This window comes from Salvia miltiorrhiza, chromosome 2, assembly GCF_028751815.1.
Source record: "Salvia miltiorrhiza cultivar Shanhuang (shh) chromosome 2, IMPLAD_Smil_shh, whole genome shotgun sequence".
NCBI lineage: Eukaryota > Viridiplantae > Streptophyta > Magnoliopsida > Lamiales > Lamiaceae > Salvia > Salvia miltiorrhiza.
In genome coordinates this window covers 29,968,264-29,983,775 of record NC_080388.1, presented here as the reverse complement: position 1 = coordinate 29,983,775, position 15,512 = coordinate 29,968,264, and the positions used below count along the sequence as shown (strand labels likewise).

At 40.8% G+C, this 15,512-nt stretch overlaps 2 long non-coding RNA genes across 2 annotated transcripts; both read right to left on the bottom strand.

Moving 5' to 3' along the window:
- Positions 1-695: 695 nt before the first annotated feature.
- Positions 696-3,517, bottom strand: LOC131013260 (uncharacterized). Its single transcript, XR_009097610.1, has 3 exons — positions 3,248-3,517; positions 1,646-1,709; positions 696-1,101 (listed from the first exon to the last, which is right to left on the bottom strand). It is a non-coding gene; the product is annotated as an uncharacterized LOC131013260 (long non-coding RNA).
- Positions 3,518-11,180: 7,663 nt separating this feature from the next.
- On the bottom strand, positions 11,181-14,341 carry LOC131013259 (uncharacterized). The gene is made up of 2 exons (XR_009097609.1): positions 12,079-14,341; positions 11,181-11,928 (listed from the first exon to the last, which is right to left on the bottom strand). It is a non-coding gene; the product is annotated as an uncharacterized LOC131013259 (long non-coding RNA).
- Between the last annotated feature and the right edge of the window lie 1,171 nt (positions 14,342-15,512).

The window sequence follows — 15,512 nt, the reverse complement described above, 5'->3', positions numbered from 1 at the left end:
CCCTTTCCCTCCAAGCGTTTGGTAGAAAATAATTCAGCCCTGGCGGCTAACGGGTTGTTCTCCCGTTTTCCTGATTCGAAAATAGGTAATGATATTGTTTTTGCTTTCCTTTCTGTTTGGTGTGCGTAATATCAAGATATGCCAGATGCTAACTCGCTTTCATTTGCCTTACACATGGATTGGATGGAAAACTGAGAGGGCCTCCTTCCAGCCCCAGTAGCGGATGATGATGTCAGGGCTGACACTCTCCAGGATGCTCCTTCTGAAGCTGATATGTCCAAAACAGTCAGCGATGTACAAGAGTTTGGGGGCCCAACCGAGGCCCCTTCTTTCATTGATATTCCTATGATCAAGGGTGTCTCCTAAGTCTCGGTTTCTTTCGTCCCCTTCCACCCTAGTCCTCGTCGCCCCAGCCCAGTCTTGGAGCAGGTTACCAACATTTCTACCGTCCGCATCGGGCTCCGGGACGAGGAGGAGGAAGAGCAAGTCGAGGATGATATAGAGATCCTCGATGTCGAGTTTGTGTCCATCCTCCGCCCTGAAGCTGCCAAGACTGCCCCGAAAAGGAAGAGAAGGGACCCCACCAAGGAGAAAGTGGAGGCCCTAGCCCGTAAGAAGAGGGTGATTCGCCTGGGCAAGAATGTTGCCTAGGAACCAGATGTCGCATCCCGGTTCAGACACTAGTAATAGCGGGGACCGAGTATCGATACGACTAATAAAAGAAAGGGGGAAGATAGAAAGAATACATAGATCAACAGCGGAAGCTCACAAAGAAACATGCTAAGGAAAGATCATCATAATTCATCAAAAGGGTATATTCGTCAACATCGTCATAACTCGATAAATATCAGGAATCTCAACATGAAAAGCAAAACAAGTATAGCTCGATTTTTATGTAGAGTCATAATATTCAGAGTGTGATAACAAAAGGTGAACCGACTATATGTATGAAGACACATAATCGTGAGTAAACTGCTTGATTTAATATAACATAACTTCATATCAAAACTCTATCGACAAAACAGACATACGATAGAGAAAGAAAACGTCAACCCGAAACATTCCCCACCAGCACCGCACCATACTCCCCCTCCGCTTATCCTGCACGTTTAGAAATACATGCAGGGCGTGAGTACATAAATACTCAGTGGGCATATCGCCGAAAACAAAGTTGCTCATAGAGCTATAAATTGAACTTGCCACACTTCAGTAATACACAGGAATAACAGTTAGAAAATCCTATGCATGCAGTTAAAACTCAACATCATCAATAAATGAATGAATGACTCGAATGACTGCAGTCAAAACTCAGCAAGTAAGTACCACATCTACAACTCATCATCATCTCAACTCAGGTACTGAGAAGTAGGCCTCCTTCTCAAGCACCGTGACCGGCCGATTCGCTCAACGGCTCACAGTCACCTCAGTGTACACTAGCCCTGGCAGGATAGCTATCAACTGCCCAGGACCCGATCGTCTCATCTCAACAGTAGAGGGTAAACATACAAGCTCAACATCATCATAAAAATATTGGCAAGTCAATAATTCTCAAACATCATTATAATCTCAAAACATCTCGTAATTTCATCATCATTTAAAACAGTTTAGAAAAGCTCTTAAACTGTATACTCAAAATAATGCCCACCTGAAGACCTTACTCAAAACCTCCCGTCAAAGCGGAGCTACTTACTTCCTTGCTCTGCTCGTGTCTTCAGGGATCATCATCATCATCGAAGGTTCATGTCATAAAATGAATCTCGATTAGAAACTCATTGACTAATTCTCAAGCCTTAACTCATGCTCTATCTCATATTCTATCTCCTTACTCAACTCTATATAACTCTCCACTCATCTCAAATCCTTAAGTTCAAGGATAGGTTTCAAGAAAATCATGGTTCTAAGTCTCGATTTATCTCTCATATAAGGCTCGTCTAATCTCATTCAAACACATAGGCAAAACAATCACATAAGGCACATAAGAAATCACAATCAAACATCATCAAAACATGCTCTAATTTTACACTGACTCAACTTCAAAAATTAAACTGTTCTGACTCCGACATCTCCTGGACTCGAGACTCATACCGAAAGAAAGATCTTCGAGTCTAGTTTCATTTAAAAAAAAGTAGAGTCGAAAACTCCAATTGGTTTGAGAGATATGACATTTTTACCACGATCTACCATTTCTGGCAGTTTTGTGCAACCGAAAGTTACTAATTTTGAAAAATAGTAAACGTTGTCAAACTGGGCTCAACTTTGGTGGATATCTAGATAACAGAAAAAGGTTGATACCTTAAAAAAGTGGAAAGCTAGATCACATAGGAAGCTACTGAAATAAATGACTCTTTCCCCTGTTATCTGAAATTCTCGATAGTAATGTGCCGTTTAGGTTTTGAATTTTAAAGAAATATCAAACGAAGTTGAAATGGCTTGAAATTTTACCAGGGTACTCAAGACTCATGTATGGACTTGCTATAAAATTGTCAAAGCTATTTGACATCGAAAAACCGTCGATCACAGTAGGTCAGTAGGCCTACGAAATTTCACCAAAATCTCATCTCAAACTCTTTAATTGCTCAACCACATCAAAACGATCGAGCGATTCAAAAGATATACTCAACCTCGACTCTTCTCATCTCATATCATTCTCGAACATCAACTCAAAGCAAAAGCAAATTTCACTTTAACTCAATTAAATTCTCATGGCAAACCATAGCCAATATCCTCAACATATATTTATTTCATGCTCAAGATTATATACTTAAAAGATTTCACACAATTAACCCATAGATTTATTAATAACCCTAGTTTTTATTAAACTAAATCTTTTGAAAAAATCACTAATCATGTATAACCTATTGATCAAATCATAGATCTAACATCCTAGGTTACCAATTAGCACAAATCAACATCATATAACAAGATCACATATAGATACACATATATGTCATCTTCTTCCTCAAACTAACACTTTTCATTTTTCACTTCTCAACCTCAAGCTTCAATCTCATCCATCATTAATCATCTAAATCATCTCATAAACTCAAATCCATCATCATATAACTCAAGCCAAATCAAGAAAATAAACAACAAAATTCGTAGGGTTTCAAGGCCCTAATTTTCGAAAATTTCATAAAAATAAGTTTGGTGATTTTCTAGCTCAATCATGATCATATACTCATTCACATATCATTAATATGATCAAAAAAATAATCTATGATCAAAAAAATAATCTATGATCACTTACTCAAGGATTTAAAAGGTGATCAAGACTTTGCTCCAACTTTGATCTTAGCTCAAGCTTCTTGAATTTGATGAGATATGATAATATTTGATTGGATTGGATGGTGGATTATCTCATAGTAGTGTTTGATGAAGCTTCTCTAAGCTTTCTTCAATGGACAACAATGGAGGAAAAGAGAGTATTGAGAGAGAGAGGGGAGGCCGAGAATGGGGAGGAGAGGGGAGGGGTGTGCGTGAGTTATGGGTAGAATTAGGATAATGACTTGCTCAAGAATTTAATCCCACTTGTATCAAAGTATTATCCCAACATTTTCTCTTTACATTTAAAGCATGTCCCCTTAACTCCAACCTCCTAATCCACTTGCCTAATCCTAATCCACTTGCTATTTAAGATAATAAGCATGTGGTAAAAGCAAAATATCTCAAGTGTAGTATTAGTGGAATTAATGTAATTATGTATCTCTCTCTTGATAAAATAAAACTACACTTTATTTACTCGTGTGATAAAATAAAATAATAGTAACACCAAAAATAGTGTATTCGAAAATATCACATCTCATGTCTTAGTAAAATATTTCTCATAAAATACGGATATGCAAAATAATAATAGCTGTATGCTATTTCCCGATTTTAAAAATAATCTCGTTCTCCAAAATCTCAAAAATAATCCATGTTAACATAACACGAAATAAATCATACTCACATCATCATATAATCACACGTAACAAATAGTCACGTAGACAATCACTCAAACCATCTCAGATAAAACACGGATACAATCCACATCATAGCAATTAGCAATCATCTCTCAGTTAGATCATCTCTCAGATCGACTCTCCCTTCTATGGGGTTTCTCACTCACTTATTTCAACTCTATTCTTAATCAGATGTTCCTATTAACAATAGGACAACTAAACTCACAGATACTCGATCTCAGCTCTGCCTCCAGAGCAGAGCAGAAATTCAGGTCAGAGCAGAAAAATGAATTCTCGGCTCAGAGCAGAGGAATGAACTTCTCCATCAGAGGAATGATTTCTCTGTCATAGCAGAGGAATCGTGATTTCTCTGTCCAAAGCAAAGACCGCTCAAAACATAGCTCTCAGAGCAGAGCTCGCATCCAGAGCAGAGGAATCACTAGTCAGAGCAGCGAAATCAACTAGCCAGAGGAATGCTCGCCAGCGGAATGCTGAATTCTCTGGCAGCACAGAGAAATGAGGGCAGACAAGAGCAAACTCGAAAATTCATCAACTTTTTCATTCCCAAAGTTCATCAAACACTCTCAAACATCGAAATACTATCAGACTCATATCTCCATCTAGAATAAATAACTCATCTCATCAAAAAGTGTAACTCTAATGCTCAATATCTCTATTTATCATCATAACTCCATCTCATCTTAATTATAATCTCATATCTCAGTACCGTAGTACTCTCTGTAGTGTCTCGACACTACTACTACTCGTAAAAGTACGGGGTGTTACATCCTACCCCCCTTAAAAAAAATTTCGTCCCGAAATTTGAGTTATTCACTTTCGGGAAAAAGCTCGGGATATTTCTCTTTCATCTTCTCTTCAAGTTCCCATGTTGCTTCCTCTTGCCCATGATGTCTCCATTGGATTTTCACCAAAGGAATTGACTTGTTTCTCAATTGCTGGATCTTCGGGTCCAGAATAGCATCGGGCCTCTCTTCGTAGCTCAAGTCCGGCTCTAAGGACACTTCTTCTTGATGAATGATGTGTTTTGGATCAAACACGTATTTTCTTAACTGTGAAACATGGAAAACGTTATGAACGTTCGCGAAGCTCGGAGGCAACGCAAGTCTATAGGCAACAGGGCCTACTTTCTCGGGTATATTGTAGGGTCCAATATATCTCGGTTTGAGTTTTACTCTAACTCCAAAACGATGTACTCCTCTGGATGGGGAAACTTTAAGAAAGACTTTATCTCCTACATCAAAATGAATCTCTGTTCACCTGGTGTCTGCATACGACTTTTAACGATCTTGTGCTTCTTTAATTCTCTGTTGAATCTGTCGCACAATGGCGATCATCTCTTCAATGGCTTCTGGTCCAAGCACTTTTTCTCTCTCCAACGTCATCCCAAATAAAGCGGGGATCTACATTTTCGTCCATACAAGGCTTCGTATGGAGCCATGTTAATAGTCGATTGAAAACTGTTATTATAAGCAAACTCGATCAGGGGCAAAACTTGCTCCCATTGACTTCCTCTATCTAGCACAACAGTTCTAATCATGTCTTCTAAAACTTGTATAGTCCTTTCGGACTGTCCATCCGTCTGCGGATGAAAGGCTGTACTAAAACTCAGTTTAGTACCTAACTCTTTTTGCATGCTCGTCCAGAAACGTGTAGTAAATCCGGAATCTCGATCCGATGTAATCGTCATCGGTACTCCGTGTAATCGCACTATCTCTCGGATATAAATCTGAGCTAACTTGTCAGATCCATAGGTAATCGGGATCGGTATAAAATGTGCACTCTTCGTCAATCGATCTATGATTACCCAAATGGCTGTGTTTCCTCTTTTTAAATCTTGGTACATCTTCGTACCTTCTGGGTGTGCTGTGTAAGGGGTGTCATGAGCTTCACTCATGATTTCATTTTTCATCTCTTCTCTATTAGGCACACACATTCTTCCATCAAATAATATGGCATTGTCTGTTGCTTCTTGATAATTCTCCATATTCTCGGTTCGAATCTTCATTCGTAACCTTTCAATCTTTTCATCCTCTCTTCGAGCTGTGATTATTCTTGACCTTAGGTCAGATGTAAAGTTCAGTGTAGCAATCACTATTTCTGTCGTTGAGGTGGTATCACTACCTCCAATCTCAATCTCTCGAATTCTTTGATCAAGTTTTCTTCTTGAGTAAGGAAAAATCTTAACTCTCCTTGATTCTTTCTACTCAACGCATCAGCGACAACGTTAGCTTCTCCGGGGTGATAATTTATCCCGCAATCGTAATCTTTCACCAACTCTAGCCATCTTCTCTGTCGCATGTTCAGATCTTTTTGCTCAAAGAAGTATTTGAGAGTTTTGTGATCGGTGTATATCTCACACCGTACTCCATAAAGATGGTGTCTCCAGATCTTCAAAGCATGCACTACGGCTGCTAACTCTAAATCATGCATCAGATAATTCATCTCATGCGGCCTGAGTTGTCGTGAGACATATGCAATAACTCTTCTATCTTGCATCAGTACACATCCCAGTCCATTCTTCGATGCGTCTGTATAGACTGCATACTCTTTGTTCGCCTTTGGAACAGCTAAAACTGGGCGGTGGTAATTCTCTTCTTCAGCTTTTAAAAAAAACTCAACTCACACTCGTTCGTCCACTCAAATTTAACTTCTTTCTTTAGCAGGTGCGTCAATGGCTTAGCGATTTTTGAAAAACACTCAATATATCTTCGGTAATACCCTGCTAATCCTAGAAGACTGCAGATTTCATGTGGTGTAGTCGGTGCTCTCCACTCTACCGCTTGAACTTTTACTGGGTCTACTTCGATTCCTCTCGCAGAAACGACATGGCCAAGGAAAATGATTTCTTTAAGCCAAAAACTCACATTTGCTGAACTTAGCATATAGCTTTTCAGCTCTCAATCTCTTTAACACGATTCTCAAATGCTCTTCGTGTTCTCGTTTACTCTTTGAGTAAATCAGAATGTCGTCTATGAACACTAACACGAACTTGTCCAAGTATTCGTGAAAGACTCGGTTCATGAGATCCATGAACATTGTAGGGGTATTCGTCAATCCAAAAGGCATGACTATGAATTCATAGTGCCCGTATCTCGTACAAAATATCGTCTTCGGAATATCTTCCGATCTTATCTTCAGCTGATGATACCCCGTTCTCAAGTCAATCTTTGAAAAAGTGCTCGCTCCTTGGAGTTGATCGAATAAATCATCGATCCGAGGTAACAGATACTTATTCTTTAGTGTCACCTTATTCAGCTCGCGGTAGTCAATGCATAACCTCAAACTACCGTCCTTCTCTTTGACAAAGAGAACCGGTGCTCCCCACGGGAAAACACTAGGTCGAAAGAAACCCAAATCTAGCAATTCTTGAAGTTGCAGCTTCAACTCTTGCAACTCTGCCAGGGCCATTCTATATGGTGCCTTTGACGTTGGTGCGGCTCTGGCTCAAGATCAATCGTAAACTCGAGCTATCGATCTCGGGGTAATCCTGGTAAAGCTTCAGGAAAAACATCTTTGTATTCTCGCACGACTGACACGTCATCTAAGTTTGTTTTGGACTCCTCACTCTGATTCAGGTATACAACATACGCGGTTGTATCCTTTCTCTGCGAAAGCTTTCGGGCTTGAAGCGCCGAAATTATTGGCGGCTTTCTCCATTTTCTCTCAACGCCAATAAACGACGTAGGCTCTTGGCCTAGAAATTGAAACGATATTCGTCTCTCCTCGCATTGTATCGTCGCATGGTTCTCCTCTAACCAATCTATTCCCAAAATAATATCTATGTGCCACATAGACATCATCCTTAGGTTTTTAGCCTTAAGCTTAATCGATTCTAGCTCGAATTCTAAGTCAGGACATACGAGTGAGACCGTAGTGGTTCTGCCTATAGGAGTCATCACTCTTAGATGTTGCGGAGCAGGCTCTAGGTTCAAAACCATAGTATCGACATAAGTATGGGAAAAAAAATGAATGGGATGCTCCCGTATCAAAACGTATTACTATGGGTACACCCTTCAACTCACCAATACCTGTTAGATTTCCTCGATTCTTGTCCTGAGCCTTCTGCTCAAGTGCAAACACTCTCTGATGATGGGGTTGATTCACCTGCGGGGCTGGCGGCTGCCTTCCTGACTAACGTAGTCGATAGGCTGGCTGCTGTCGCTGTGGCGGCGGTAGCGGTAGGACTCCTTCCATCGCTTTGAGCTGCGGCTGGTACTGGTTCGGCCTTCCTCCGCTTCCACTTTGCTGGCGACTTGGACACTGATTGGAGTAGTGTCCGATCCTTCCGCAGGTGTAGCAGCTGTTCTGTCCCATCTTGCACTCTCCCAAGTGTAGCTTGTTGCATTTCGGGCAAGGAGGTATTCCTCGCGATCCTTGGGGAGCTGCTGCTGGTGCAGTCTGGCCAACGTAAGGTCGTCTATCTCGGTTCTGATAGTGTGGCGGTGCATTCTGACTCTGCCATGGATTCTTGGGACCTTGACTTCGGTCGTCCCATTTTCTCTTGCCTTTCTGGCCTTGGCCAGAAAAAGATTGGCTTCCCGATTGAAAATTCGAGTTCGACAGTTGCGTCGAAGCTTGACTCATTTTCTCTGGCTGCATAGCCAATTCCATATCTAGCGCTCTATTCAGCGCTTCGGCATAAGTTAGCGCACTCTGGCTTGCTAACACAACTCGTATCTCTTGCTTTAAACCAGAACAAAATAGTTCCGACATCTTTTCGTCCGTGTCCACTCGATATGGGGCATATCGAGCCAAATCGCAGAATTGCCGGTCATACTCGGCTACTGTCTTATTGCCTTGCTTCAAATTGGCAAAATCTGTTTCCTTCTTTTTCCGGTAACTCCGGGGTATCTACTTCTCACACAGAGCTGCTTTGAACTGGTCCCAAGTAAGGGCATCTAGTTGCTCTGGGGTCATGGTTCTTTGTTTAGCTTCCCACCAGAAATCTGCAGATCCCTTGAGCTGATAGGACATGCATGTAAGACGCTCGTGATCATCACATCTCAAAAATCTAAAGATCTGTTCCATACTCCAGACCCATTAAACACTGGTGGATTTTGTCTCAGGAAAAGTTCCTCTATTCTCCTCTCTGGTGGTGGAGGAGGTGGTGGTGTAGGATTTCTCTGTTCCTCCTCTTCTTCTCGGTTTCTATTTCTCCTTCTCGGAGGCATACTATAAGGGTAAGAAAGATATATATATATATATATATATATATATATATATATATATATATATATATCAGCCTCAAAGCTAATCTTTTCGTCATCTAAAAATACAAGTTCTATTTTCTCAACTCAAATATACGTCTCAACTCGGTTCTATATATTTCATATAGAATTCTCATCTCAGTTCTCTATATCTCAACTCAATTCTATATTTCTCATATAGAATTCTCATAGTTCTCGTCATCTCTATCGTTCGTCTAACATCATGCATCAAATCATCAATCTCAAAACTGTGATGTGACATAAAGCTCTCTAGTCATCAACATCATCTCTATATAATAGGGAAAATTGCCTCTCTTTTGAGGTCTTACACAAAAGCGAAGGTTCTTTGTACAAAACGCCCTATACTATAATGATGCTCTCGCTATGCAAGCATCATAGGGACTAAGCGTCATCTATGTTCTATACTATGCTTTTAGCTATGTACATCGGCTATGCATCACTATATATATACATATACATCTCTAAATAGTCTCGGTCGTCATCTATCAATCTTCCATCTCGTCATCGTCATCGTCATCACCCGATATCCTACTCCCAACATCATCAGTCGGTGCATCCTCACTCGGCTCCGACTCTTCCTCCTCATACCCGTCTATGATCCGATACACGCTATCGTCGCTCGGCTCATCCTCGACATCCGTGTCATACATCGGATAGTAAACCGGCACCTCGGGAATAGAAACCCATGTCTCGGTGCCGTCGTCCGCAACCTGATGCCGTAAAGGCTGGGTTCACCCGCATCCAACTGTCATATTTGGAGTTTCCTTGTCCGGATCCTCCTCATCGCTGTTTGACCTCGCAGGTCGAGATCCTCCCTCTTGGGCGCCTCGATAAGGTGGATAGTGGAGCTGGTGCGTGTAAGGCTGTAAAGCCAAAACATCGGAATCTAGCACTGGGGCAACTCTCGAATCGGATGGCCTCGATACCCACTGAATCTGAGGCTCTGTAAAAACAATCGGCGGTGCTGACTTGATAGGTAGCACTGGCAAGGGTGCCGTCACTGGGGTCAAATCCCACAACGGTAAGTCGGCGCTAGGATATGTGATCATCGCCAAACACGAAAACGGATCGTGCTCCACGACCGGTGAATACGTCTCGAAAACTATCGGATCTAAATCAGCCTGCTCAGGTATAATCGGCATCGCCTCACTAGGGGGTGGTGGTGCAACCGGGTAAGGCTCATCTGGCAGTGGGGGTGCAACCACTAACTCTCCACCCTGGACTGGCCCATCGGGCACTTCGTACGGCGGTGCAGGGGGATCGCCGAACGCAAAATAACGATGGCTGAGCGTCGCGATAAAACCGCTGAGATCACCATACCTCACTCCTCCCAACCACGTAGTGCTCACGAATAGGGGAACTAATGATGTTGCCCAAACTCCCCACATGGGTGGTAACCGCGGAATCAGAAGGTCGATAGCTTCCACTCCGTCGATTCCGTAGGGAATAACCCTCCGCCAGCGTCGATGGTAATGCGCTAGAAACTCTCCTAGCGTATCGTCCTTATCTGGCTCATACTCTCTAAACCAGTGTTTTATTGCTTCTTCGATAATACGCTGCTGACTCAACCTAAACACCTCTAAGTTGACTCGCAAGAGTACGAGGACATCCTAGCAGTGATAAGCTAACCCAAGTCGATCTCACAAGGAAAGTTTTTAAGGGCTTCTAATTGTATCGTTAGAAAACAGTAAAGAAAGCAATAAAGAGATTGATTATTAAACTAAGACTTAGAATTAAAAACTTAATTAAAAACCGAATTATAAAATTCAACTAGACGAATTAAACTATTAAACCCTAGGCAAGATTTTAAAGAACCTAAATTAAACCTACTTATGAAATAAAATACTTGTGAATTTAAAGACTTCTAATCTAGGCGTGAAACTAAAGTGCATAATTTAAAATGCATGCATGAAAAGAAAACATAAACATAAACGAAAAGCATAAACATGATGAAACAAAGTAAATTGAATTTAAATACGAAAAAAACCGTAAAAACGTCTTGAATATGAAATTGTGTCACTCAATCACAATCCAAGCATAAAAACTAAATAAAACTAAATTGAAACCTAACTAGAACAATGAAAACTCGAAACTATGAAAGCACTAAGAAAGCAATTAAATCCTAAGCTTCGGATGCCAACAGCTCTCTAAGATGGCTTCTAAAACTAGGGCAAGAATTAATTATACAATGAAAACTATGGCCCTATTTATAGACTTCAACTCCTTCTGGATCACCATGGAAATTACCATGCAAAGCCGGACTCTAAAAGGAATAGAATCGTAGATGATAAGGTAACTCCAGCTATGACGCGCTCAGCAAGTAATCTCCACTCGGGCGGAAATCGCGGCTCTCGCCAGAGGAATGGCTATTGCCAGAGGAACGGATGACTTCTCTGATCTTGTCAGCGGAATGGGTTCCTCTCTGGTATTGATTCCTCTGACGTATCTCTACCCTCTGGCATTATTGACTCCCTGGCGCCTTGATTCCTCTGGCGCTTCCTCCGCTCTGGCGGGTGATTTCTCTGGCGCACGCAATTTCTTTGACACGGAGCTTTGCTTCTCTGACTTGGTGCATTTCTCTGCTCTGGCTTCCGCGGCTGGCTTGTCGATTTCTCTGGCTTGAGCAGATTTCACTGCTCTGACCAGCGACTTCTCTGGCGACTTCGCTTCTGCACACCAGAACATCAAAAACGCCACTTCTCTCCAAAATTGCACTCTTCCAACTCGAAAACCTAAATCTCCTGAATAAACCATAAAACGCACCAATTTCCAGAAGATTTAACTTAAAATATGCACATGCGAACCCCTAAAATTAGAACAATTAAGCATAAATCAGCTGCGTCCTGAAAAATAAAAACATCGTGTTTTTCAAAAGTTGATACGAAACTTACTTGGTATTCCACCACAATCAACATACTCTTCCTCATTTGGTACGGTGGGGCAACATCTATATTAGCCTCAACATGACTCCCAAAAATTCCTCAACTCATGGTTCTCATCATGCTCAAATAGTTCCGCCATCAAACATCAAATAACTCATCAGTGGGTCAACTCAAAACTCAGCATGAAAGCGGAAAAGAAAACATCAAAAGCTCTTACCTCGATAAGTCGGAGGAGATGGGGTGCTGGGGTTCTGTTTCGACTGACTCTCAAACCAGTCTAAGAACTCAAATTAGACTAGTACTCAACTCATAAATAAGAGCAAATAAAAGCTCAGCTCAATCAAGCATTAAACTCAGAGCAGACGACCTGCTCTGATACCACTCTGTCGCATCCCGGTTCCGACACTAGTAATAGCGGGGACCGAGTATCGATACGACTAATAAAAGAAAGGGGAAAGATAGAAAGAATACATAGATCAACAGCGGAAGCTCACAAAGAAACATGCTAAGGAAAGATCATCATAATTCATCAAAAGGGTATATTCGTCAACATAGTCATAACTCGATAAATATCAGGAATCTCAACATGAAAAGCAAAACAAGTATAGCTCGATTTTTATGTAGAGTCATAATATTCAGAGTGTGATAACAAAAGGTGAACCGACTATATGTATGAAGACACATAATCGTGACTAAACTGCTTGATTTAATATAACATAACTTCATATCAAAACTCTATCGACAAAACAGACATACGATAGAGAAAGAAAACGTCAACCCGAAACATTCCCCACCAGCACCGCACCATACTCCCCCTCCGCTTATCCTGCACGTTTAGAAATACATGCAGGGCGTGAGTACATAAATACTCAGTGGGCATATCGCCGAAAACAAAGTTGCTCATAGAGCTATAAATTGAACTTGCCACACTTCAGTAATACACAGGAATAACAGTTAGAAAATCCTGTGCATGCAGTTAAAACTCAACATCATCAATAAATGAATGAATGACTCAAATGACTGCAGTCAAAACTCAGCAAGTAAGTACCACATCTACAACTCATCATCATCTCAACTCAGGTATTGAGAAGTCGGCCTCCTTCTCAAGCACCGTGACCGGCCGATTCGCTCAACGGCTCACAGTCACCTCAGTGTACACTAGCCCTGGCAGGATAGCTATCAACTGCCCAGGACCCGATCGTCTCATCTCAACAGTAGAGGGTAAACATACAAGCTCAACATCATCATAAAAATATTGGCAAGTCAATAATTCTCAAACATCGTTATAATCTCAAAACATCTCGTAATTTCATCATCATTTAAAACAGTTTAGAAAAGCTCTTAAACTGTATACTCAAAATAATGCCCACCTGAAGACCTTACTCAAAACCTCCCGTCAAAGCGGAGCTACTTACTTCCTTGCTATGCTCGTGTCTTCAGGGATCATCATCATCATCGAAGGTTCATGTCATAAAATGAATCTCGATTAGAAACTCATTGACTAATTCTCAAGCCTTAACTCATGCTCTATCTCATATTCTATCTCCTTACTCAACTCTATATAACTCTCCACTCATCTCAAATCCTTAAGTTCAAGGATAGGTTTCAAGAAAATCATGGTTCTAAGTTTCGATTTATCTCTCATATAAGGCTCGTCTAATCTCATTCAAACACATAGGCAAAACAATCACATAAGGCACATAAGAAATCACAATCAAACATCATCAAAACATGCTCTATTTTTACACTGACTCAACGTCAAAAATTAAACTGTTCTGACTCCGACATCTCCTGGACTCGAGACTCATACCGAAAGAAAGATCTTCGAGTCTAGTTTCATTTAAAAAAAAGTAGAGTCGAAAACTCCAATTGGTTTGAGAGATATGACATTTTTACCACGATCTACCATTTCTGGCAGTTTTGTGCAACCGAAAGTTACAATTTTTGAAAAATAGTAAACGTTGTCAAACTGGGCTCAACTTTCGTGTATATCTAGATAACAGAAAAAGGTTGATACCATAAAAAAGTGGAAAGCTATATCACATAGGAAGATACTGAAATAAACGACTCTTTCCCCTGTTCTCTGAAATTCTCGATATTAATGTGCAGTTTAGGTTTTGAATTTTAAAGAAATATCAAACGAAGTTGAAATGGCTTGAAATTTTACCAGGGTACTCAAGACTCATGTAGGGACTTGCTATAAAATTGTCAAAGCTATTTGACATCTGAAAACCGCCGATCACAGTATGTCAGTAGGCCTACGAAATTTCACCAAAATAAAACTACACTTTATTTACTCCTGTGATAAAATAAAATAATAGTAACACCAAAAATAGTGTATTCGAAAATATCACATCTCATGTCTCAGTAAAATATTTCTCATAAAATACTGATATGCAAAATAATAATAGCTGTATGCTATTTCCTGATTTTAAAAATAATCTCGTTCTCCAAAATCTCAAAAATAATCCGTGTTAACATAACACGAAATAAATCATACTCACATCATCATATAATCACACGTAACAAATAGTCACGTAGACAATCACTCAAACCATCTCAGATAAAACACGGATACAATCCACATCATAGCAATCAGCAATCATCTCTCAGTTAGATCATCTCTCAGATCGACTCTCCCTTCTATGGGGTTTCTCACTCACTTATTTCAACTCTATTCTTAATCAGATGTTCCTATTAACAATAGGACAACTAAACTTACAGATACTCGATCTCAGCTCTGCCTCCAGAGCAGAGCAGAAATTCAGGCCAGAGCAGAGAAATGAATTCTCGGCTCAGAGCAGAGGAATGAACTTCTCCATCAAAGGAATGATTTCTCTGTCATAGCAGAGGAATCGTGATTTCTCTGTCCAAAGCAAGGACCGCTCAAAACATAGCTCTCAGAGCAGAGCTCGCATCCAGAGCAGAGGAATCACTAGTCAGAGCAGCGAAATCAACTAGCCAGAGGAATGCTCGCCAGCGGAATGCTGAATTCTCTGGCAGCACAGAGAAATGAGGGCAGACAAGAGCAAACTCGAAAATTCATCAACTTTTTCATTCCCAAAGTTCATCAAACACTCTCAAACATCGAAATACTATCAGACTCATATCTCCATCTAGAATAAATAACTCGTCTCATCAAAAAGTGTAACTCTAATGCTCAATATCTCTATTTATCATCATAACTCCATCTCATCTTAATTATAATCTCATATCTCAGTACCGTAGTACTCTCTGTAGTGTCTCGACACTACTACTACTCGTAAAAGTATGGGGTGTTACACCAGAGCAGCCAGGGGGTGGTCCTAAGGACCGGACTACCCTACTGATCAGTCCAGTCTCTACCATGGACGGGCAGGAGTATTATGAGCATATGTTAGTCCGGGTTCACTCGGATGATCAAGCCATTGCTCGCAAGGCCTCAGGCAAGGAGCTGGCTGAGT